The 25272-nt window shown below is 42.2% G+C and overlaps 1 protein-coding gene and 1 long non-coding RNA gene across 6 annotated transcripts in view; one reads left to right on the top strand and one right to left on the bottom strand.

The window, feature by feature from the left end:
* ARHGAP44 (Rho GTPase activating protein 44) overlaps nt 1-25272 on the top strand; it is a 200395-nt gene that overhangs the window by 48104 nt on the left and 127019 nt on the right. The gene's annotated exons all lie outside the window — the stretch shown is intronic.
* LOC130683434 (uncharacterized) overlaps nt 9268-25272 on the bottom strand; it is a 428515-nt gene continuing 412510 nt past the window's right edge. For both annotated transcript variants that reach the window (XR_008997154.1, XR_008997153.1), the window contains exon 2: nt 9268-9441. This is a non-coding gene — a long non-coding RNA (uncharacterized LOC130683434). The remainder of the gene's footprint in view (nt 9442-25272) is intronic.

The following is a 25272-nucleotide window of genomic DNA, read 5'->3' as shown; positions in this document are numbered from 1 at the left end:
GATCCAGGCAAAAGATAACCTCCCAGAGAAACCCTTGTGGCTTCAGAATCTAGTCTTTTGACAAGTTTAATTTAGAAAGGATACATCAAACCAGGGGGAAAGATTTTCAACTAACATGTAAGTGACCAAGTGGTGCCAACCAGTATGAATTTTAGATGAAAATTTAAGGCCCAGTTGAGTAGAGGCTACTGAAACCCTTAAGAGCAAGGAAAGAAAGGGGTATGTGTGTGTGCATATAGGATGTTTTTTGGTTGTGTTCAAACAAGATGAAGAATAAGAGATAGCAATATTTGGGCTTCATTATAAGGAGTAGAAAAGATACACAGTTCCTTGGGCTTGATGATACAAGTTGGTGAGGAAAAGCTAGACTTCTTGATGACTTTTTGTCTTCCATCTCCTGAGAAGAGTGATCTTCTGATTTAAAGGGTAAAATGAGCTTTAGCAATTTGGAGTTAAAGCCTTGGATTTTGTAAGCGAACATTACCGCATTTTTACCATTGTCACCTGGCCTGGTCCAAGTTACAGACAATGGCTGGTAAGATTTTTTTTTTAAATAATAAAAAAAAATTTTTAATTGTAAAATACCTATAACATAAGATTTACTATCTTAGCCATTTTTAAGTATACTATTCAACAGTGTTAAATATACGTATAACATTATTGTGCAAGAGATCTTAAGAATTTTTTTCATCTTGCAGAAGTGAAATTCTGTTCCCATTAAACAACATCTCATTTCTGTGTCCCCCCAACCCTTGGTACCATTATTCTGCTTTCTGTCTTCATGAGTTTAAGTACTTGAGTTAATTCATACAAGTGGAATCTTACAGTGTTTGTCGTTTTGTATTGGGCCAGCATTTCACTTAGCATAATACCCTCAAAGTCCATCCGTGTAGTAACGTGTGACAGGATTTCCCTTTTAAAAGCTGAATAATATTCCATTTTATGTGGATACCACATTTTGTTTACTTATCCATCTTTGGACACTTGGGTTGCTTCCATCTCTTGGCAATTGTGAATAATGCTGCTGTAAACATGGGTGTGCAAATATCTCTTCGCGATCCTGGTTTCATTTTTTCTATATGTATATACACAGAAGTGGGAATAGCTCATAACTTTTAAAGAACATAGATAAGGGCAGAAATGCTTGAAGAGCAAAGCTGAACAAAGTCATGCCAGTTTTTTTTTTAAGAAAAGAGTGTTGATTTGTAACGTGTAGTTGATTGGTGTGCCTGACACAAATCCCAACCAAGGTGCTGGGACAAATGATAAATAAGTTGTAGAAATTTAGAAAAGGAAGAGTGGCCATTAGGAGCTAGCCTGAGGAGAATAAGAATAAGTTATGGGAGGCTAATATCTTTTTTTTTAAATCAGGCCACTAGAACTATAGCTGTGGGCAGATGGTAGAGTCAATGAGTGTGGACAGCTTTGGTAAGGGCTGAGAGTGACTTTGTGGGCAATAGGAGGAGATGCTGGTGGCATCATTAGATGGCGCGGTAGCTGGGTTACTGGATAATGCTGTATGTTGAGGGTATCTCTGGACATTAGTGGGGCTGGGAATGGCTTATGCTATTGTGCTGTGTGGGCCCTGCCCTGTTTATGGATGGACTTGAGTAAAATAATCAGGTTTATGATCTAATATTTGAAGATGATTACTGTGCTACATTCAGAACTCATCCTTTTATTGCTCGAGAATGCTTTTCATACCTAGACTTGTCCGCTTTTACAGTGGCTCCCTGCTTTGGGCTCCTGTTAAGTTTCTGTCCCTCCCACTTCCCTTTGATAATAACTAAACCAGTGAATTATCTTTTTATTGTTCATTTCCTCATCATAATATTGAAATAACAATTTATACAAAAAAATTGGATCCTTTTGTATGTCTTATTTATGAGTAACTCCTAGAGTTATCATCATCATCAAAAGTGGTCAGTTTACAGAATTTTTCAAGATGTAGAAGGATGTCTTTCCTTGGAAAATATTAAATGAGAGAAAAAGTAAGATACACATTTATGTTTGTGTGGGTCATTCGCAGTCTTGTTAAAAATACCTGTGTGTACATACCAAAAGTCTGAAAGAAAATACATATAAAAGTTAAGAAAAATTTTGAATATTTCAGATGTTGTTTTTCCTTTATCTGTTTTCTATATTTTCCAAGTGGTCAACTTCCCTTTGCATATATCGTCTTTGATTATTATGTCTTTGCTGTAGTAGCCATCAGTGGTCTTCAATTTTAGAAAGTACCTTATCTTTCCCTATTGTAAAATGTGTTTGGAGTGGGGTGGAGGGGAGGTAGCCTCATTGGGACAATTTCTTCTGAATTTGTGGTTTGGGGCAGGAGGATCTGGGAATCTTATTCACCCCCTCCTCCCCAACTCCAATTTTTAAAACTAGTTTTACATCAACCCAGTGGCTTACCTTATTTCATCTCCACCAGACCTTTGATTGTGTCCTATGAGAATTCTACAACTGTAGTGAGAGCTGCTAGATCCAGTGCTAGGCTGTTTGTTCAAGAGTTGGAAAGCTGGGGGGTCACTTAACTATTGGCCATATGTCCTGGTCCGGCCGCAGAGAATCTTACTTCTCCCCAAGGGCTTATCTTCATGAAAGTGGTGATCTTTTCAAGGACTGTGTCAGGCTCCCTGTGGCACGTGCTCCTTGGCTGTTCCTAGCTCTTCCGAGTGGTGCCCCTTTGAGCCCAGCTGGGTCTGATACGGGTCCTTCTTTATCACATCCTGTGAGCTTTTTCAGTAGTGATTAATTCCAGTTTGAAATTATCTCTTCTTGCATTACTACAACTTTTCATTCCTAACAAATGAAGTGCAGTGGTTTATAATACATTCATTTACTGAAACTGATGAAACTTGGTCCCAGATACCTTTTGTTATGTCTGTGTCTGAACTTGCTGGGAATTATTTGTAGATTCTTGGCTGGATCATTTTCCACGTCAGAGATTTTCAAAACTCTAAAGGTACGCAGAAACCTGCAAAGATTTAGTTAGCTATTTCATCAATGACTCTAGCTTAAAGTGATTTCATTAAAGAAGGAAAAATTCAGTACTTTTAATTGAGAGGATATTATTTTTTGCTTTCCTCTTAGCTCCTTATCTGTTTCCAAATTATATCTCATCCTCATGCAGGTCATATTCATTTCCAAATACAGTTAAGAGTTTAACCCAGAAATAAAACAGGTCAAGCATTCACATTTGTAAGTAAATAAAGTGTTCATTTTATTCTGTGACCCAGATAGAGACTAACCTAAAAAGGGCAAGAAATAACATTCACACTCAGTCATTTATTTTTTCATTTGGAAAAATTTCAGCTATACCCCGCTTCAGACTTTGGTACATCCTCCTGTTACTGTTCTTTACTCAGAATAAATTTTGCCTTATTGTCATTTTCTGTGGATGTATTCATTAAAGCTTGATTTATTTCTTAATTACTCTTCTATGATGTAGATTTTCAGCATTGAGATTTTTGTGTCACTAGAAAGTTTAATAGTAAAAATATTTTATTCTATATCCAATTTATGAGGATTGATTCATTTAAATAGCCTATATGTTTATGCCACATGATGCAAATTCCCCTCACTTTTTTGGTCTAGAAGTACTCATGTACTTAGGCTGTGTAACCAGTTTACTGTGGCCAGCGGGTCCTGAACTCTGTTCTTGGCTGTGTTGTAATGGCTGTCCTCTGTCTTGGTTTTACTCTTATCTTAGATTGAAAAGGAGTGGCAAATTAGGTATACAACCCATGACCCAAGAGCCTTTCGATCTCTTGAAGCTGATCCAGGGAGCCAGAGTCAAAGAAGCCACTTTTCGTGGTTACTAGTTGGTCACTCTTGCATCTCAACAGTCTCTTAGTTGCTTTCTTTGACCCCAGTTTCTTGGGGTACTTGCATCCTGGGCCACCTCTCCCTCTTCCATGAGAATAGGAACAAGTAATGTCTGGCCTTGCAGAGCAAGGTGGGGTGAGTGAGAAGTGGTCCTGGGACAGCTCACCTGGGTTGTGGAGGTAGAGAAGAGGTGCTGTTCCTTGGGGGAGTCGATTAGGGATCCTATTAGGGATCCACCTGCCCCAGGTGCCACACCTATGGAGATATAAGGGGGTATGGTTCACATCACAGATGTGAGTTAACCTGAGCAGGCACAGGTAGACAGGTAAATTCTGGGTTTCTGAGCTGAGTCATGGAGCTGCAAGAGAAAGCCCATGCCCATACACCATGGGCACCCACATTGTGGATACACCCTCACCTTTGTGTGCGGTGGTACCCTGACCCGATTGGACCCCAGGAATTCCCTGAGTCACCTCCTATCCCCCCAGGACTCTGACTCTGGCATAGTACCTCAGAGTCTGTGTGTGTGGTGTGTGGTGTGTGGTATGTGCTCTCTCCAGCAGCTGAGGGACATGCGGCAGGTGAGGGCAGCTCGGGCACGTGTGTGTGGTCAAGCAGGGCTGCTTTCCACCAGCATTCTGGAAGGCTCCTCCAGGCGGAATGCCTCACACTGTGTGAACCTTAAAATAACTTTACTTGAGGAAGGGATGCCCTGTCAGTTTCACAGTGGCAGGTCCTGAGCCAGCAGCATCTTGCTTGTTCTAGGAAAGCCCAGCTTGGTACAGATGGGCCCAGAACCAGGACGTGGGATTGCCAGTGACTTTTAGAGTCTTAAAAATTCTGTCTTTTTGGGGTCACACGTGGACTTCACTTTCACTTCCACTTCTTCTCTCATGTGACCCTGGTCATCCTACTTAACCTGTTTGAGCTGCAATATTTCCATTTTTAAAATGGGCATAATTGAGGCAGATTCATTTTTTCTAGATAGGAACCTGTGTGATTTGGTAGGAGTGAGGGGTGTCTGAAAAAAGTTTAAATATTCTTTTGCAAATTTTACAAGCACATACAACTATGTAAACATGTGGGAGAAAAAACATTCCAGATAAAGGGTTTAGTGTGAACAAACAAAGGACTCTGAAACAGCATCACCACTGCAGAGAAATGAAGGTCATTCTGCGTGGTCGCTGGGGTAGGAACACCGAGGCAGTGTGGTGCAGCCGTGACGCTTAGCCTTGGCTGAACGTGAGGATCCTGTAAAGAGCTGTCACTACTGGTGTCCGGAGCTCATCCTGAAAAGTTTGATGTTGGCTGGGGCAGCCTGGCCACTGAGGTTTTAAAATCTTCCCGGGTGATTTGGATGTGCTGCCAGGGTTGAAGACCCTGACTGGTTCTGTGTGCCCTGGTTCTCCAACTTTCATGCACATCACAATCACCTGGAGGGCTTGTTAACCCCCTGGGCTCCAACTTCAGAGTTTCTGCATCAGTAGGTCCAGAGTGGGACCCAACAAAATGCATTGTTAGGGTCCAGGTACCGCTGATGCTTCAGGGCTGGGACCACACCCTGAGAACCACTGGCCTCGGCCATGTAATGTGATGTGGTGTTGACCAAACTCCCTGAATGTCCATTCCTGAGCATGGAGAAACAGAGCAAGGCTTTGGAACAGGTTTAGAAAAATAACTGTCCCAAATGTACCATATCAACTCCTTAACATGTGACAATGGGACAGGTCAGTGTGGTGCGTGGATATAGCCCATTGAACACCTTGAATAAGTGACACGCACCCTCCCACAGCCCACCCAGGCTTTTGTTTGTTTGTTTTGTTCAGAGTTAATAGTTCTCTGTGGGAGGCTGATCGGATAGGAGTTACTACATCATTACCAGGAGCAGGACATGTGCTTCTGTAAGAGCTGCCAAAATGCAAACAAAGTGAAGGCAGCAGCCGGGTGTGCTGATAGCTTGGCCAGATTCAGTTCTTCATTCAGATCTGAGTTCACTGTGTCCTCAGAAAGGAGCACTTCCAAAGCGTGCAGGGCCTACAGAGCGAGCTGAAGAGACCCTCCTGACGCCAGCCCCTTTTCCTGAGTTTTGTCCTGTTATCCAGTGTTCTATTCTCTGCAGCTGGCCTCTTTATGCCATTCTTGATTTTTCTTTGCCTTTTTATTATCTGTCCCTCTTTACTGGAACATAAACCCATCAGGACAAGACATTGTCTTGCTCTTCACTTTAAGCTCTGTTCCTCTAAACCTGTGCACAAGTAGGCTGTCACTATGTATTTTTTTTCCAGGTTATTGAGATGTAATGTACTCAATGAGTATTTATTCATAATAAATGTAAGTGCTTCCTAGAACTTTCCTCCTGAGTGACAGGATATTTATCCACCACTGAGAAGGCTGGAATTGGTTAAGAATCCCTGCATTTGTGACATTTGTATCCCTAATGTAACTGTATTAACAGCTGCCACTGCCAGATGTTCAGCCCCCCTCCTGCCCACAGGACACACAGTTTGACATACTGAGCCCTTGGATGCCCTCCTCTCACCCCATGCCATGGGAGCTGGTCTCTGTTTATTGTGCAGGATCTAATGTTCAGGGTGGAAATAAATGGAAGGGCCCAGAATTTTAAAATATCCACTTACAGAAACATTATCTAAGAACAGCTTAGTGAAAACTTTTGACCTTCTTTCTAAAACTCAGTTTTTCACCCTGTTTTCAGTCATGCGTAGGGAGAAGGGTTTTTTTCTCCAGAAAATGTTCACCCAGCAAATGGATGAATTTAAGGACACTTGGAGGCTTAACTAAACTTATCAGACTTAGATCCAGTTAGATACAAATTAAAATCTTTATTACTTTTTCATTAACGGTTTTCAAATTGGGAAACAGATACATAAACATGGTGACTTTAAGAGGGAAAATCAGAAATGAAAGCATTTTCCCAACTCTGTAGCTCCCGTGTCCCCCTTCCCAGAGGCAACTACCTGTTACAGTACTTAGGAGACTCAGTTTCCTTTGCACACATCTGTGTGTGGGTGTACCTCCCATTTTGAAAAACATAGACAGATGCTGTATGCATTTGTGCTATGTATATACTTACATCTATTAGCTCATATAGGTGTGTTGTGCTTTTTTTTTTTGTAGATAATTATTTTTTACTGAAGGGTAGTTGACACACAGTATTACATTACATTAGTTTCAGGTGTACAACACAGTGATTCAACATTTATATACATGATAATTCTAGGTACCAGCTATTACCATACCAAGTTGTTACAATATTTTGACTATATTCCTTATGCTATACATTACATCCCGGTTACTTATTTATTTTACAATTGGAAGTGTGTATTTGTTGTGAGGGCATCTCTCATATTTATTGATCAAATGGTTGTTAACAACAATAAAATTCTGTATAGGGGAGTCAGTGCTCAATGCACAATCATTAATCCACCCCAAGCCTAATTTTCGTCAGTCTCCAATCTTCTGAAGCATAACGAACAAGTTCTTACATGGAGAACAAATTCTTACATAGTGAATAAGTTACATGGTGAACAGTACAAGGGCAGTCATCACAGAAACTTTTGGTTTTGCTCATGCATTATGAACTATAAACAGTCAGTTCAAATATGAATACTCATTTGATTTTTATACTTGATTTATATGTGGATACCACATTTCTCTCTTTACTATTATTATTTTTAATAAAATGCTGAAGTGGTAGGTAGATGCAAGATAAAGGTAGAAAACATAGTTTAGTGTTGTAAGAGAGCAAATGTAGATGATCAAGTGTGTGCCTGTAGACTATGTGTTAATCCAAGCTAGACAAGGGCAATTATTGCGTTCGCTCCTTGTGGCGGTGACGACAGCAATACGTACACAGACCTGGTTCACTTCAGTTCTTTATTGTTGCTCGGAAGGTCGGGAGAAGGTGAGTGAGAAGAAGCAACAGCCGGAGGGAGCGAGTGAGAGGAAGAATGAGAGGAGAGAGAGAGAGCTTCTCTTTCCTGCTTTTGCCTTATATAAAGGAAGCTGGCCTATGGTGATCAAGATCATGCGTGACCTTTAAGCTGATTGGTAGCATGCCTTCTGCATGAGTTGAGCACGAGTGCGGAAGCATGGGGCAAGCCTATAGGAGCAACTTCCTTATGCTAATGTCACCAAACCAGGAAGGGTGGCGCCCAGGAAGCGGGCGCCATCTTAGGGCGTTGGTCAGCTACAGTGGAAGGGCGGTGTTCAGCCATAGTGGGACTCAGCCTCGGCCATAGGCCGGCCCCTACAGGCAATAAAACATCCATGTATGCAGAAGATTTCTCTCAGAGCAGGGGGGTTGAGGTTCTAAGCCTCACCTCTGTTGATCCCCAATTTCTCACCTGATGACCCCCCTGTGACTGTGCCTGTCTTAGGTTGTTCCTCCCTTGAGGAATCTTACCCGTCTCCGGCTAACCAGTCATCTTCCGGGGTCATACAGGGAAATGTAAAGTTGGTAAGTGAGAGAGAAGCCTTATTGTTTGAAATGGTTAGCTTTTTATTTCTTTGCATATTTATGCCCTGTAGCTTCTATGCCCAGCATTTGTCTTGAGGTATCTTTACCACTTGGAAGAATTATGATACTCGGTAAATTTCATATGAGGCACGAATTCTATTTAAGGGTTGTAATTAGGAAGGAAGAAGAAAAGCTATAGAAGTAGCAGGTGGAAGAAAACATGGGAAGATTGATTATTTCTTTGACATATCTTCTTGTAGAGTAACTTCAGCATGTATAGGTTTTAAGCTACTACTTAAATTGTGCACACACATTAACATAATAGGAGTATAGTTACATAACCAAAGTATCTCTGTAATTACCAGCCATCTCCAGTGAAACCAAGAAAACCAGTTAGGCACGTTAGGCATTTGTGAAAACTTATCTATGATATGGTGGATATTGTCCAACTGAACTTGAACAGTCTGAGAGAAATCAGACAAATTAAAACAACCCATTCCTGGGGAATGTTCACATCCCTTATGTTCTTTTAACAGTAAATAGTCTGTAGTTGTAAGATTTTGGAGCACTACAATTTGCACTTCTCATAATTCTTGGTTGAGTTCCAACAGTATAGATCCAGTCAAATTTGTTGTTTGACTGTATGCACAGGCCAGCTTAGGTATCTCCTTCCTCATTCCCATGGCAAGTCCAGGAACTGGTGGGATGAGTGCATCTACAGCTGTAGCAGTGTGTGGATCTTTGTTGGGGTTTTTTGATGATCATCTTCTGGCATGAGTCTTCCAGAGAGTGCTGATGTTGGAAGTTCTTTTTCATATCGTATCTTAGTTCATTTTCGTGGTAGCCCAATTAGGCTTTGATCCTCTGTATAAACACAAACAGACCCTTTGCCTACACTTTTATATGCCCTTTATACTCTTCTGTAGAACTCATTGGAGGTTACCACCCAGGAACTGCCCTTGTTCTTTTTTTTTTTTTTTTTTTGATATCACTAATCTACACTTACATGACGAATATTATGTTTACTAGGCTCTTCCCTATACCAGGTCTCCCCTATAAACCCCTTTACAGTCACTGTCCATCAGCTTAGCAAAATGTTGTAGAATCACTATTTGCCTTCTCTGTGTTGTACAGCCCTCCCCTTTCTCCCACCCACCCCATGCATGCTAATCTTAATACCCCCCTACTTCTCCCCCGCCCTTATCCCTCCCTACCCACCCATCCTCCCCAGTCCCTTTCCCTTTGGTACCTGTTAGTCCATTCTTGAGTTCTGTGATTCTGCTGCTGTTTTGTTCCTTCAGTTTTTCCTTTGTTCTTATATTCCACAGATGAGTGAAATCATTTGGTATTTCTCTTTCTCAGCTTGGCTTGTTTCACTGAGCATAATACCCTCCAGCTCCATCCATGCTGCTGCAAATGGTAGGATTTGCCCTTTTCTTATGGCTGAGTAGTATTCCATTGTGTATATGTACCACATCTTCTTTATCCATTCACCTATCAATGGACATTTAGGTTGCTTCCAATTCTTGGCTATTGTAAATAGTGCTGCGATAAACATAGGGGTGCATTGGTCTTTCTCATACTTGATTACTGCATTCTTAGGGTAAATTTCTAGGAGTGAAATTCCTGGGTCAAATGGTAAGTCTGTTTTGAGCATTTTGATGTACCTCCATACTCCTTTCCACAATGGTTGAAATAATTTACATTCCCACCAGCAGTGTAGGAGGGTTCCCCTTTCTCCACAGCCTCGCCAACATTTGTTGTTGTTTGTCTTTTGGATGGCAACCATCCTTACTGGTGTGAGGTGATACCTCATTGTAGTTTTAATTTGCATTTCTCTGATAATTAGCGATGTGGAGCATCTTTTCATGTGTCTGTTGGCCATCTGTATTTCTTTTTTGGAGAACTGTCTGTTCAGTTCCTGTGCCCATTTTTTAATTGGGTTATTTGTTTATTGTTTGTTGAGGTGTGTGAGCTCTTTATATATTCTGGATGTCAAGCCTTTATCGGATGTGTCATTTTCAAATATATTCTCCTATACTGTAGGTTTCCTTTTTGTTCTATTGATGGTGTCTTTTGCTGTACAGAAGCTTTTCAGCTTAATATAGTCCCACTTGTTCATTTTTGCTGTTGTTTTCCTTGCCGGGGAGATATGTTCAAGAAGAGGTCACTCATGTTTATGTCTAAGAGGTTTTTGCCTATGTTTTCTTCCAAGAGTTTAATGGTTTCATGACTTACATTCAGGTCTTTGATCCATTTTGAGTTTACTTTTGTATATGGGGTTAGACAATGGTCCAGTTTCATTCTCCTACATGTAGCTGTCCAGTTTTGCCAGCACCACCTGTTGAAGAGACTGTCATTTCGCCATTGTATGTCCATGGCTCCTTTATCAAATATTAATTGACCATATATGTCTGGGTTAATGTCTGGATTCTCTAGTCTGTTTCATTGGTCTGTGGCTCTGCTCTTGTGCCAGTACCAAATTGTCTTGATTACTATGGCTTTATAGTAGAGCTTGAAGTTGGGGAGTGAGATCCCCCCTACTTTATTCTTCTTTCTCCGGATTGCTTTGGCTGTTCCGGGTTTTTGGTGTTTCCATATGAATTTTTGAATTATTTGTTCCAGTTCATTGAAGAATGTTGCTGGTAGTTTCATAGGGATTACATCAAATCTGTATATTGCTTTGGGCAGGATGGCCATTTTGACTATATTAATTATTCCTAGCCATGAGCATGGGATGAGTTTCCATCTGTTAGTGTCCCCTTTAATTTCTCTTAAGAGTGACTTGTAGTTTTCAGAGTATAAGTCTTTCACTTCTTTGGTTAGGTTTATTCCTAGGTATTTTATTTTTTTTGATGCAATTGTGAATGGAGTTGTTTTCCTGATTTCTCTTTCTGTTGGTTCATTGTTAGTGTATAGGAAAGCCACAGATTTCTGTGTGTTGATTTTGTATCCTGCAACTTTGCTGTATTCCGATATCAGTTCTAGTAGTTTTGGGGTGGAGTCTTTAGGGTTTTTTATGTACAGTATCATGTCATCTGCAAATAGTGACAGTTTAACTTCTTCTTTGCCAATCTGGATTCCTTGTATTTCTTTGTTTTTTCTGATTGCCGTGGCTAGGACCTCCAGTACTATGTTAAATAACAGTGGAGAGAGTGGGCATCCTTGTCTAGTTCCTGATCTCAGAGGAAATGCTTTCAGCTTCTCGCTGTTCAATATAATGTTGGCTGTGGGTTTATCATAGATGGCCTTTATTATGTTGAGGTACTTGCCCTCTATTCCCATTTTGCTGAGAGTTTTTATCATGAATGGATGTTGAACTTTGTCAAATGCTTTTTCAGCATCTATGGAGATGATCATGTGGTTTTTGTCTTTCTTTTTGTTGATGTGGTGGACGATGTTAATGGACTTTTGAATGTTGTACCATCCTTGCATCCCTGGGATGAATCTCACTTGGTAATGGTGTACGATCCTTTTGATGTATTTTTGAATTCGGCTTACTAATATTTTGTTGAGTATTTTTGCATCTACATTCATCAGGGATATTGGTCTGTAGTTTTCTTTTTTGCTGGGGTCTTTGCCTTGTTTTGTTATTAGGGTGATGTTAGCTTCATAGAATGAGTTTGGGAGTATCCCCTCCTCCTCTATTTTTTGGAAAACTTTAAGGAGAATGGGTATTATGTCTTCCCTGTATGTCTGATAAAATTCCGAGGTAAATCCATCTGGCCCGGGGGTTTTGTTCTTTGGTAGTTTTTTGATTACCACTTCAATTTCGTTGCTGGTAATATGTCTGTTTAGATTTTCTGTTTCTTTCTGGGTCAGTCTTGGAAGCTTGTATTTTTCTAGGAAGTTGTCCATTTCTTCTAGGTTTCCCAGCTTGTTAGCATATGGGTTTTCATAGTATTCTCTAATAATTCTTTGTATTTCTGTGGTGTCCATCGTGATTTTTCCTTTCTCGTTTCTGATACTGTTGAATTGTGTTGACTCTCTTTTCTTCTTAATAAGTCTGGCTAGAGGCTTATTTTTTGTTTGTTTTCTCGAAGAACCAGCTCTTGGTTTCATTGATTTTTGCTATTGTTTTATTCTTCTCAATTTTATTTATTTCTTCTCTGATCTTTATTATGTCCCTCCTTCTGCTGACCTTAGGCCTCATTTGTTCTTCTTTTTCCAATTTCGATAGTTGTGACATTAGATCATTCATTTGGGATTGTTCTTCCTTTTTTAAATACGCTTGGATTGCTATATACTTTCGTCTTAAGACTGCTTTTGCTGCATCCCACAGAAGTTGGGGCTTAGTGTTGTTGTTGTCATTTGTTTCCATATATTGCTGGATCTCCATTTTGATTTGGTCATTGATCCATTGATTATTTAGGAGCGTGTTGTTAAGCCTCCATGTGTTTGTGAGCCTCTTTGCTTTATTTGTACAGTTTATTTCTAGTTTTATGCCTTTGTGGTCTGAAAATTTGGTTGGTAAAATTTCAATCTTTTGGAATTTTCTGAGGCTCTTTTTGTTGCCTAGTATGTGGTCTATTCTGGAGAATGTTCCATGTGCACTTGAGAAGAATGTATATCCTGTTGCTTTTGGATGTAGAGTTCTATAGATGTCTATTAGGTCCATCTGCTCTACTGTGTTGTTCAGTGCTTCCGTGTCCTTACTTATTTTCTGCCCAGTGGATCTATCCTTTGGGGTGAGTGGTGTGTTGAATCCTCCTAGAATGAATGCATTGCATTCTATTTCCCCTTTTAGTTCTGTTAGTATTTGTTTCACATATGCTGGTGCTCCTGTTTTGGGTGCATATATATTTAGAATGGTTATATCCTGTTGTTGGACTGAGCGCTTTATCATTATGTTGTGTCCTTCTTTATCTCTTGTTACTTTCTTTGTTTTGAAGTCTATTTTGTCTGATATTAGTACTGCAACCCCTGCTTTCTTCTCGTTGTTGTTTGCTTGAAATATGTTTTTCCATCCCTTGACTTTTAGTCTGTACATGTCTTTGGGTTTGAGGTGAGTTTCTTGTAAGCAGCATATAGATGGGTCTTGCTTTTTTATCCATTCTATTACTATGTGTCTTTTGATTGGTGCTTTCAGCTCATTAACATTTAGGGTGACTATTGAAAGATATGTACTTATTGCCATTGCAGGCTTTAAATTTGTGGTTACCAAAGGTTCAAGGTTATCCTCTTTAGTATCTTACTGCCTACCTTAGCTCGCTTATTGAGCTGTTATATACACTGTCTGGAGATTCTTTTCTTCTCTCCCTTCTTATTCCTCCTCGTCCATTCTTCATATGTTGGGTGTTTTGTGCTGTTCTCTTTCTAGGAGTGCTCCCATCTAGAGCAGTCCCTTTAAGATGTCCTGTAGAGGTGGTTTGTGGGAAGCAAATTCCCTCAGCTTTTGTTTGTCTGGGAATTGTTTAATCCCACCATCATATTTGAATGATAGTAGTGCTGGATACAGTATCCTTGGTTCAAGGCCCTTCTGTTTCATTGCATTAAATATATCATGCCATTCTCTGGCCTGTAGTTTTCCTATTGAGAAGTCTGATGTTAGCCTGATGGGTTTTCCTTTATAGGTGAGCTTTTTCTCTGTAGCTGCCTTTAAAACTCTTTCCTTTTCCTTGATCTTTGCCATTTTAATTATTATGTGTCTTGATGTTGTCCTCCTTGGATCCTTTATTTTGGGGGTTCTGTGTATTTCCGTGGTCTGTTTGATTATTTCCTCCCCCAGTTTGTTGATGTTTTCAGCAATTATTTCTTCCAAGATACTTTCCATCCCTTTTCCTCTCTGTTCTTCTTCTGGTACCCCTATAATACGGATATTGTTCCTTTTGGATTGGTCACACAGTTCTCTTAATATTGTTTCATTCCTGTAGATCCTTTTATCTCTCTCTATGTCAGCTCCTATGTGTTCCTGTTCTCTTGTTTCAATTCCATCAATGGCCTCTTGCATCCTATTCATTCTGCTTATAAACCCTTCCAGAGTTTGTTTCATTTCTGTGATCTCCTTTCTGGCATCTGTGATCTCCCTCCGGACTTCATCCTATTTCTCTTGCGTATTTCTCTGCATCTCTGTCAGCATGTTTATGATTCTTATTTTGAATTCTTTTTCAGGAAGACTGGTTAGGTCTGTCTCCTTCTCTGGTGTTGTCTCTGTGATCTTTGTCTGCCTGTAGCTTTGCCTTTTCATGGTGATAGGAATAGTTTGCAGAGCTGGGACGAGTGACGGCTGGAAGAACTTCCCTTCTTGTTGGTTTGTGGCCCTCCTCTCCTGGGAGAACAGCGACCTCTAGTGGCTTGTGCGGGCAGTTGCGCACAGACAGGGTTTCTGTTTCCTGCCTGGCCGCTATGGAGTTTATCTCCGCTGTTGCTTTGGGCCTGGCCTGGCTCGGGCAGCTGCTCCAAAGTGGTGGAGTCGTGTTGGAGGGGGAGCGGCTGGGAGGCTATTTATCTCCGTAAGGTGCCTCCCTGCTCTCTGCAGCCCAGGGGTTAGGGTTCCCAGAGATCCCTCGATTCCCTACCTCTGGATTAAGTGTCCTACCCTGCCCCTTTAAGACTTCCAAGAAGCACCTGCCAAAACAATACAACGACCACACACACCCAAAAAATTTCTAAATAAAGAAGAAAAAAAAAAGTGGCCGTTCGTTTTTCTTTATTCTCTGGCGCGAGCCTCAGGCATCTGCTCACCGGTCTTGCTGCACTGTTTCCCTTGTATTGGGGTCCCTATCCTTTTAAGACTTCCAAAAAGCGCTCGCCAAAACAAAACAGGAAAAAAAAAATAAATTGCTGCTCGCTTTTCTTATGTCCTCCGGCGCCAGGCCTCCGGTACCTGCTCACCGTTTTTGCTGCCCTGTTTCCCCAGTATCCAGGGCCCCGCACACGCACTGTGTCTGCGCTCCGGTCCGGATTGCTGGGGCTGGGTGTTCAGCAGTCCTGGGCTCCCTCTCCCTCCCTCTCTGCCTACTCTTCTCCCGCCAGGAGCTGGGGGGAGGGACGCTCGGGTCCTGCGGGGCTGGGGCTTGTATCTTACCCCCTTTACTAGGCACTGGGTTCTCGCAGGTGCGGACGTGGTCTGGATGTTTTCCTGTGTCCTCTGGTCTTTATTCTAGGAAGAGTTGTCTTTGTTATATTTTCATAGATATATGTGGTTTTAGGAGGAGATTTCTACTGCTCTACTCACGCCGCCATCTTGGCTCCCTCCTGAATGCCGTGTTGTGCTTTTTTATGATTGTGTAGTATTTCATTACACAAATACAGAATGAAGCATTTAACCAGTCCCCCTATGGAAGAACATTTTTTGCTGGAAAAGAAAGAAAAGTTATTTGGGACTGAAAAAGAACTGTCAAAGAAATGGTAAAGATAATATAATAATAATAATTATTATTATTTTTTAATTTTGGTATCATTAATGAGCAACATTATGGTTACTAGATTCCCCCCATTATCAAGTCCCCCCCACACACCCCGTTACAGTCACTGTCCATCAGCATAGTAAGATGCTGTAGAGTCTCTACTTGTTTTCTCTGTGGTATACTGCCTTCCCTGTGCCCCTCCCCTACTTTATGTGTGCTGATCATAATGCCCCTTATTCCCCTTCTCCCTCCCTTCCCATCCATCCCCCTCAGTCCCTTTCCCTTTGGTAACTGTTAGTCCATTCTTGGGTTCTGTGAGTCTGCTGCTGTTTTGTTCCTTCAGGTTTTTTCTTTATTCTTATACTCCACAGATGAATGAAATCTTTTGATACTTGTCTTTCTCCGCCTGGTTTATTTCACTGAGCATAATACCCTCTAGCTCCATCCATGTTGTTGCAAATGGTAGGATTTGTTTTCTTCTTATGGCTGAATAATATTCCTTTGTGTATATGTACCACATCTTCTTTATCCATTCATCTACTGATGGACACTTAGGTTGCTTCCATTTCTTGGCTACTGTAAATAGTGCTGTGATAAACATAGGGGTGCATATGTCTTTTTCAAACTGGGCTCCTGCATTCTTAGGGTAAATTCCTAGAAGTGGAATTCCTGGGTCAAATGATATTTCTGTTTTGAGGTTTTTTTTTGTATCATTAATCTACAGTTACATGAGGAACATTATGTTTACTAAGTTCCCCCCTTCACCAAGTCCCTCCCATAACTCCCATTACAGTTACTGTCCGTCAGTGTAGTGAGATGCTGTGGAATCACTGCTTGTCTTCTCTGTGTTGCACAGCCCTCCCCGTGCCTCCCCCGACATTATACATGCTAATCATAATGCCCCCTTTCTTTTATCCCCCCTTATCCCTCCCTTCTCACTCTTCCTCCCCAGTCCCTTTCCGTTTGGTAACTGTTAGTCCGTTCTTGGGTTCGGTGATTTTGCTGCTGTTTTGCTCCTTCAGTTTTTTCATTGTTCTTATACTCCACATATGAGTGAAATCATTTGGTATTTGTCTTTCTCCACCTGGCTTATTTCACTGAGCATAATACCCTCTAGCTCCATCCATGTTGTTGCAAGTGGTAGGATTTGTTTTCTTCTTATGGCTGAATAATATTCCATTGTGTATATGTACCACATCTTTTTTATCCATTCATCTACTGGTGGACACTTAGGTTGCTTCCATTTCTTGGCTATTATAAATAGTGCTGTGATAAACATAGGGGTGCATGTCTTTTTGAAACTGGGCTCCTGCATTCTTAGGGTAATTTCCTAGGACTGGAATTCCTGGGTCAAATGGTATTTCTATTTTGAGTTTTTTGAGGAACCTCCATACTGATTTCCATAATGGTTGAACTAATTTACATTCCCACCAGGGGGAGAATTATTTTTTGCAGTGTTTCTGGTTACCTTGACAACCTGGGACATCTTCAAATGCCATGGCATCTTTCCTAATGCCATTCTTGGAGTAAATATATGGGTAAAAGAGGCAGAGCTAGAATTAGTGAAAAGACTGCATCATAGACTATTTAAGGTGATTTCAACTGAGGAACACTTTTATTCTTTGTTTCCTTAGTTTCTTTAACAAGTCAGTTGGAATTCATTTTGACTGCACATCAATCATAATGCTGAGTCGTGCCACCAAGTGGTTTGAAGTGATCTTACTCATTCAGAGAAAAACTTTTATGGTGCTAGAGTAGAGCTGAGAATTCTGTCATGGCACTTGGAGATTGTTTTAAGTTAACCCATGAAGTGACACGGGGCTGACAGAGTCATTAAAGTAGCACATACCTGTTAACTGTTCTGAAATACATCCTTTTTATGTGTCTTTAGCTTAGCATAATGTAGCACAATTTGATTGACCTAATTTTATACATAAAGTTCTTTAAGATAATAATCAGGGATAACAGCACAGACTGATTTGCTACAAAGTATGTTTGAATAGGCTAAAAAAAATGAGAATTAGCTCACACGTGATTGGTGAATGGAGGAACATGTTCGTTGAAAGTGGAAGTTGCATTGTCAAAGGCAGTTTCTCCAGTATGTTAATGTTTTCTTATACCAGGTTAACTGGTGCTGGACACAGAATGAGTGCAGCTGGACACACGTGGTTGCAAAGGAGTAAGGTCCATTCATGATGCCTGCCCTTTGGTTCAGCTGAGCTTGGCCAAGCACTTTGTCTTGGTGCTTGGTGGGAGAAGTAGGGGAGATGGTGCCCTCCTGCATCTTTGTGCATTTTGCTCTTATCTCCATAACTCAGGACCCAAAAACCAAGCTACATCACCTTTTTTTTTTTAAGGTAAAGATCTAATTTAACTATATTTTTCAAATAAAAGAAGTTGGCATTTAGTATGGCTTTGCAACTTTGCTAGTGTCTTTATTAGTGTTGCTATTGCGTGTGTGAATGACCTGGGTACAACAGAGCTCAGGCTGTCCCAACCCTCTTTTACCTATAAGCACATTTTTCCTTTTCCTGTGGGGTGGTGCGTACTCTGCAGAGTTCAGTGGAACATATACCACGTTGTAGCAACAATGTTTATGTCGTATAGCTCTGACTAACAATGAGGTGATCAACCATCTTGGTGTCACGTAGAGTGTGATCTTGAATAAAGACAAATATCAGCCTCTTTCTGGTTATCTGCTACTTGCAATAAGAAGAGAATGGAAAATGTGAACATTCCTGTTCGTGTTCTTTTATGAAGCATAACCCAGATAGCTTCCTGTTAAATGTAATAATAACAACTTTGAATCAAAGGGTAGATGTACCATTTTTCAAGTCACCATCTCTCCTGGGACTTCCTTTCATTCCTTTTACGGCATAGATTTCCAGCCTTTGAGATGATTTGTTGTTTCTGCATGGAAACACTGTGTGCCGCCTCGATCACATTGTCAGCATCAACCCACTCATTTCTCTCTTTTTATTAATTTTGTTGATTGGGTATGAGACATGGGTATCTGTCAAGTATTCCTACTAATAATTTTTCCTGTAATTCACGCCAAAGACTGCAATTTTTTTTTTTAAGTCAAGATACTTTTGGCAATTGATCACCAAGTTCTCTGTGAAAGTTTGTTAAACCTATGCCAGGGCATTTATGTGCCTTTGAAATCCCTGATTTGCTTTACCAACTGTACCAGAGTCTAAGATCCTCAAAGGCAGACACCTTTTCTTATTGAACAGTATCATCTGTTCTTAGAAGGAACGCAAAGTACATGTTTGCTTATCAAAATAAATGTTAACTAGATTCTAGCAGTTGGGTTCTGGCCCATAAAAAAGTGTTCAGATTCTAGGCAAGACAGCATAAACACGTATCTCTTATGTCATAAAGAGAATGCGTCCTTTGAGGGTCTCCATGTCAGAGATCTTTTCCTGTGTGTATGTATGGACTTCTCATATTCTGTGTAATAATGGACTTTCTGGGGTCTGTTCAGAAGCATTTGGGTGACCAGAGGTGTAACCAAGCATTTAAGCTGTCCCTGTGCCTGTCCCTGTTCTGTTTACCACCTGTCTTTCCAGCCTGATCCCATACCAATCTGCTTGGTGCTCACCATGCTTGACACACACTATGTGTGTTTGTATCCTTGGCCTGGCTTGTTAACCTGAATCTGATTTTCTCTTTCTGGTTTGAATTGTGGGTACTACCTGGAACCTGATCTCTCTGGCTTCTGACGTTGACCAAGTAACCCAGTCTTTCCTTCTGATTTTCCTTCTGTTTTTTGTTGTTAAGCTCTAGTGTTTTCACCCTGGATGTGTCTGACCCCGGTTCATCCTGCTTTTGCTAATCAGTAAGAATTGCCCAATCCCAGGCCTTAAAAGATTCTGATGATAAGGCTTAACAGTATTTGCTATGTATTGGCTTTCTGAAATAGTAATTCCAGCCAGGTCTAAGAATACAGTGGTACTTATTATAAAAGATATGTAGTAGAACCTCCAAACAAGCTCTCAAGATATGTAGCATTTTCTCCCTTGTAACTTTGCTTCCCTTTTTGCAGGCAGCATTTGAAATTGTATGACTGAGCATAACATTATTGTCCAGGAAGTGTTGGTTTGAGTGAAGGATTCTGTGATGATTCACTTTGTCTGTCACTGAAATGTTCATTTTATCCAAGACCAAAAAAAATGGCCCATAAAAGAGCATTCAGATTTTCCTTATGCTTCAATTCGAGCACCAGATTCCCTTCTGCCTGCTGGGATAGAAGTTGGTAAGCATTGCCAAAGTTGAATGTCACTGGCATATAAAGACTTCTCAAGGGATCAATCAAATAGAAATATAAAATGACCACATTTTAGAGTCATGGAAACTCAAGAGAGTATGTTCCAACCAGCTCTGTTTTACAGACAAGGACACGAAGCCCTAGACAGATGAGGTGAATTGCCCAAGACCCAACCCAGAGCTGGTTGTAAGGAGGAGCGTGGACCGAGGCAGGCTTTCACAGTGACAAAATTTTTCATAGCCAGTTGCTTTTCACATATGTGTTACACATTAGTGGGGTCTAGCTTTAAGATAAGCAAGGGACAAGGAACAGAGTGCCATTATTTTAGAAATTGCAATCACTTTACTTGGTCTCAATAGCCATAAAGGATCCTTTGCCTTCTTGTGCATTAGTGGGTAAGACTACCTTTCTCTAAGCCCACACATCCACAGACAGGGGTCAGGAGAACATGAGGGCTTTCTCATGATCTCAAGAAGGTCACCCTTCTGCTGGCTACCACATCACCATGGGTGGGAGTGGAGAGAGGGCCCAGGGGCTCCAGAATGCCTCACGCTCCTTCACCTGCCTCCAGTCTCACCAGCCAGCCTTACCTCCACCTGGTATGCCTGGAGACATCAGGACTGGTCCTCGTCTACCTGGTCACCACTAAGTGCCAGGACCAAAGAGCTGGCACTGGTGTGTCTCTAGAGCCAAGGCCCTCTGAACACAGGGTACACAACTGGTGTTCAGTAAGTATTTGGTGAAAGAATGAATATTTGGCTAAAGATAGATGCTTCTTCTAATCATTGAGAATCATGCATGTAACAGACAGTTACATCTGGATCTTATTTCCCACTTTGTCTTTGGACAATTGTAATATTTTGATTTGTAATAAATATTTGGTCTTTGTCCCCATTTCTGGCACAGAATTCCTAAAACCCTTGGAATTTTCCAAGTGATAAGAGCAGTAAAGGTGTTTTGATATTCATAACAGACCCCTTTCAATCACATCGGAGTTTATGTTAATGAGGTGCCTTTTGGGAGGCACCAAAGTGGGGGGGGCTGGTTGCCAGGGGAACCAGTCCTTTCAGTCCCACCCACTGGACCTCTGGGGTGGTGATAGCGCTGGAGGTTGAGTCGGTTGCCAATGACCAATGATTTAATCAGCCATGCCTGTGTAATGGAGCCTCCATAAAAACCCAGAATGACTGGTTTCAGACAGCTTCTGGGTGGGTGAATATGCGGAGGTGCATAGAGGGTGGTGCACTCAGAGATCATGGGAGCTCTGAGCTCTTTCCCCATACCTTGTTCTATACATCTCTGCCATCTCGCTGTTCCTGAGTTATATCCTCTAAACTGGTTACCTAGTTAAATAAAATCTTTCTCTGAATTCTCTTGAGCTGCTCTAGCAAATTATTCAAACCAGGATTCGTGATTGATATCTGAAGCAGAAGAGGGCACAGTCCTGTAGGACTGAGCCCTAGCCTGTGGTTGCTGACGCTCTCACCAGGTGGATAATGTCAGAATTGAGGTGAGCTCTAGCCTGGACCTCCAGCTGGTGTGGGAGAGTCTCTGGGAATCGGAAGTGATCAGTGAATCAGCTCTGGGAGTCATCTGCACTCTGCTCATCGGAAGGAGTGTTGGGTGAGATGATGGGTAGGGTCCCTCTCGGCTCTCTTGCCTCTGTGCTGCCTCCACGTAAGGACTGAACAGCTTGCCAGCGTCGTGGGTAGCAAAGCCTCGGTTCCTCAGGTCCCACCCCTCAGGGCTCCTCTCAGCTGTGTCGGCAAGGTGGTAGCTTTGTCATCGCCTGTCTCTGGGGCTTTCCTGCTCAGTGGGCCAAACCTCTAGCCCTCGGAATTAGCTTGGGTTGTGTATGACAGAAAAATCCTAAGTGATGGAGCTTAAACAAAATGGAAGCCCTGAAAAGGGCAGAAGCTGACTTTTCATTTACAGAGAAGTCCAGGAGGTAGGAAGGCTGTGCTGGGTACCGAGGACCTGAAGCTTCATCACAGACCTCACCTCACTGCTCCACCACCCAGGCTACTGTCCTTACGTCCTAAGTAGAAAAAGGAATAACTTTGTAAGTAGATGAAGTCTATCAGAAAAAACTTCAGAGAAATGAAGCTGTGCACACTTCTGTCTGTGTCTTACTGGCTTAAAATAGGGACCACGGCCACATCTAAGACAGGGGAGTACTGCCTTTTAGTGCAGTGACGGAATGCCCTGCTGAAAATCATGGTTACACAAATGAGCGTGCCCTCTTTGTTTCCCAGTGTGTCTTCATTTGACTCTGGTTTCAGGGGTGTAGACATGAACGGGTCCCGCTGCCCCTGTTCTCTGGAGTAGTGTGGGCAGGTGGGACTGTGGCACCTGCACTTACCTGTTCCTGGGCTGGGTGACCAGCTGGCACGCAGGACCATCTGAAACTGATGGATTGTCTCACTTTATCCTGTAATGTAGAGGATGGATTTTAAATTCTAATTAACCTTATTTCACCATTAAGTCTTCCTTTTAAAGACTTTTTTTGGTCAGTTTGAGTGATTTGTATGTTTTGAGAAATATTAAAAAAAACCCTCCTTTTTCATTCCTGATGTTTGTCCTTTGTGCCTTTGTGCAGTTCTTAGTTTTCTCAGGGGCTTGTGAATTTTATGTCATTTCAAAGAACCTGCATTAGCTTTGGTTAATTCCCTCCATTGCTTATGTTATCTTTTTTTGCTTTTATATTTATGTAAATATAAATATGTATGTTTATAACTAATGCATCTGCATGTGTTTATAGATACACACATATTACATGTATATGTATTTATATATACTTCTTCTATGCTCTTTAGTTTCATTCTGCTGTTTTTGTTTCGTTTTTCAGAGAGAAATAGGTATCGATTGCCTGGGTCAGGTAGGTTTCTTTTAAGGGAAAAATAAGTGTGTGGCACACGGAAAAAGACATTGGAGCACGAGGAACATCATTTCATTCAGTGCGTGTTTTGAGGCAGCACCTATGTTCAGAGCACTCGTGTGTTAATTATTAATTACTAGTGTATGAAGCGCTAAAAGGTCTAACATAAAATGAGTAGAGGATCGTTCAGAGTCTGGCCCCTGCCAGTGGCCTACAAGGCGAGGCTGCTGGAGTGGCTGATGGGGGAGAGAGAGTGAGTGGTGGAGGTGAGGAGGTTGAGGTGAGCCATCATGAGAACAGTTTGGCATTTAGAAGACAGAAATGTGAATTGAGGGAGGGATGGGAAAATGGGAGCCCGAGGCAGCCGGGCTCGGCAGGACGTCCCATTGGGAATTGTTTTAACCTGGCCCATCAGCCCCTGGGGCCAGCCAGGGGTGTTCAGTGACCCAGACCCACTATGTGTAAAACCCCCGTGATGAGCAAACCGTCGCCTCGGTCGTGCTGTTACCAGGCGGCTGCAAAGCTGTCCCAGGCACTGTTCGGCATCTTGGCCTCCTGTCATTCTCCTGGCTCCGATGCCACTGTGCCCGCGATCTGCTGCCTGCCTTCTTTCCCAGCGGGCTGGTTCTCCATCTCTGCCTGGCTTCTCAGCCAGTGCCTGTGGCTCTGACCCCGACTCATGCCGTCCCCCCCGACCCTGACTCCTCCTTTGATGCCCTCTTGTCTGACCAGCTGTGCCTCAGTCTCCCCAAGCCAAGCTGCCTTTTGGTGCTCCCCAGGGCTGCCTCCGGCTGCTCATATCAAGGGGCAGAGCAGGGAGGAGGCAGGACCCCTCTTCCTCTGGGCGCAGCAAGGTCGAGAGGCTGGATTTAGAAATAAATGCTGTGTGTTGAGGTGGAGGTGAGCCAGCAGGCAGGAGCCTTTACCAGATGGCCTCAATCCAGGCCGAGTGTGGCAGGAGAGGAAGGAGGCAGAGGTTTGAAACAGCTTCTGCAGCCTCAGCAAGCCAGAAGCATGCGTGTTGTTAGCTACTTGTGAGCAGGCATCTTGGGTAAAGTCAGCTTGGGGTCGTGGTGATCTCTGATCCACGGTGTTCTCTCTCCCTAAAGTGCGTGTTATCCCTAAATGGGAACTCAGGGAGCTAATGGCAGGGGCGTTGGAGGGAGCTATAGAGCTGGGAGTTGGTGAGGTTGGCCTGATGGGAGGGACTAGAAGGGAATGGAACGCTCCCCAGACTGGTGCACAGAGGGATGTTCAGGAAACCTTGCATCTCAGGACTCCTGGGTCGTGTTCTTGTCCAAACAAGCCCCAAGTGGCGCTTCCCAACCTCTCATACTCCAGCCACATTACACTCTAGCAAAATGGCCTTTGCAAAAAAACACCATGACAAGCCACATCACCTGAAGCCATCATTCAGGTGCTAGGTACAGTGTCTTACCATTGCCAAGAGCAGTTTTACTGACCACAGGTTAAATGATGATCAGGCATTATCACACCCATGCAGTCACACTGCAGTTGCTACTGTCCCAGCCTGGGAGGACGCTTATGGTCTACAAAGCCAGCGGGAATCACAGAGGCTAGATATTCCTAGAGAGGGGGAGTCGGGGATGGAAGTTACAGTACTTGGAGGTGGGGGAGCAGTGTTGGAAGGCAGCTCTGATTAAACAAATGTATCAACCCAAAAAGTGAACAATCAGTTGTCTACTTAATTATGTGCCCATGATTAACATAATGGCTTTGAAGGCCTCCACAGTCTCACCCAGTAGGGCTATTTCCTAGTAATCTGTTTCCGTTGGGGTGAGGGACCATGGTTCCTAGGGGACCAAATCTAAGAATGCTTGTAGCGCCCTCTCCAGTTACTGCAGGCTCACTCTTGCACTTCCATTGGGGTCCTTCATGGACCCTTGGCTTTGACCATGGGCTTAGCCCAGACAGGGCAGCCTCCTCCCAGCTTGGAAGGGCAGCCATGCTTTGTACATTTTGACTTCCTGCAGTGATAGCTGCAGTAATACCAGATGATCCACGGGAGCTCTTCAGTTATTAACTTTTGTGAGATGTGTAAGTGTACGCAAGAAACCTGTTCCTACCCAGAGGCTGCCTGTCAGTAATAGCCACCCTCTGCAACACCGCCGAAAACCCAGAAATGGGCAAGGCATCGGAGTGATTGAAATCATTCGTGTAAGCTGAGATGTGCCACCACTTGGAATTAATTAACTCCTACCAAACTTCACCTTATTTTTTCCTGATGATTAAAGTACAGTGTCCACCATAGAAAAATTATAAACTCCAGAAAAGTCTAAAGGAAACATGTCATTCGGTCCAGTTATTGAGTTGTACCCACTAGTAATTTTGGTCTGTTTGTTCTGATTTTTTTTTCTTGGTGCATCTGTGTGCAGTTGTTTTAGAAAAGAGTTAGGGTAATATCACATATAAATCATTTTGTAACCTTTTTTCCATTTGGCAATATTTA

The sequence above is a fragment of the Manis pentadactyla genome, chromosome 4, assembly GCF_030020395.1.
Source record: "Manis pentadactyla isolate mManPen7 chromosome 4, mManPen7.hap1, whole genome shotgun sequence".
Taxonomy (NCBI): domain Eukaryota; kingdom Metazoa; phylum Chordata; class Mammalia; order Pholidota; family Manidae; genus Manis; species Manis pentadactyla.
The sequence above is the reverse complement of the archived record's forward strand: the minus strand, read 5'-3'. Positions and strand labels throughout refer to the sequence as shown.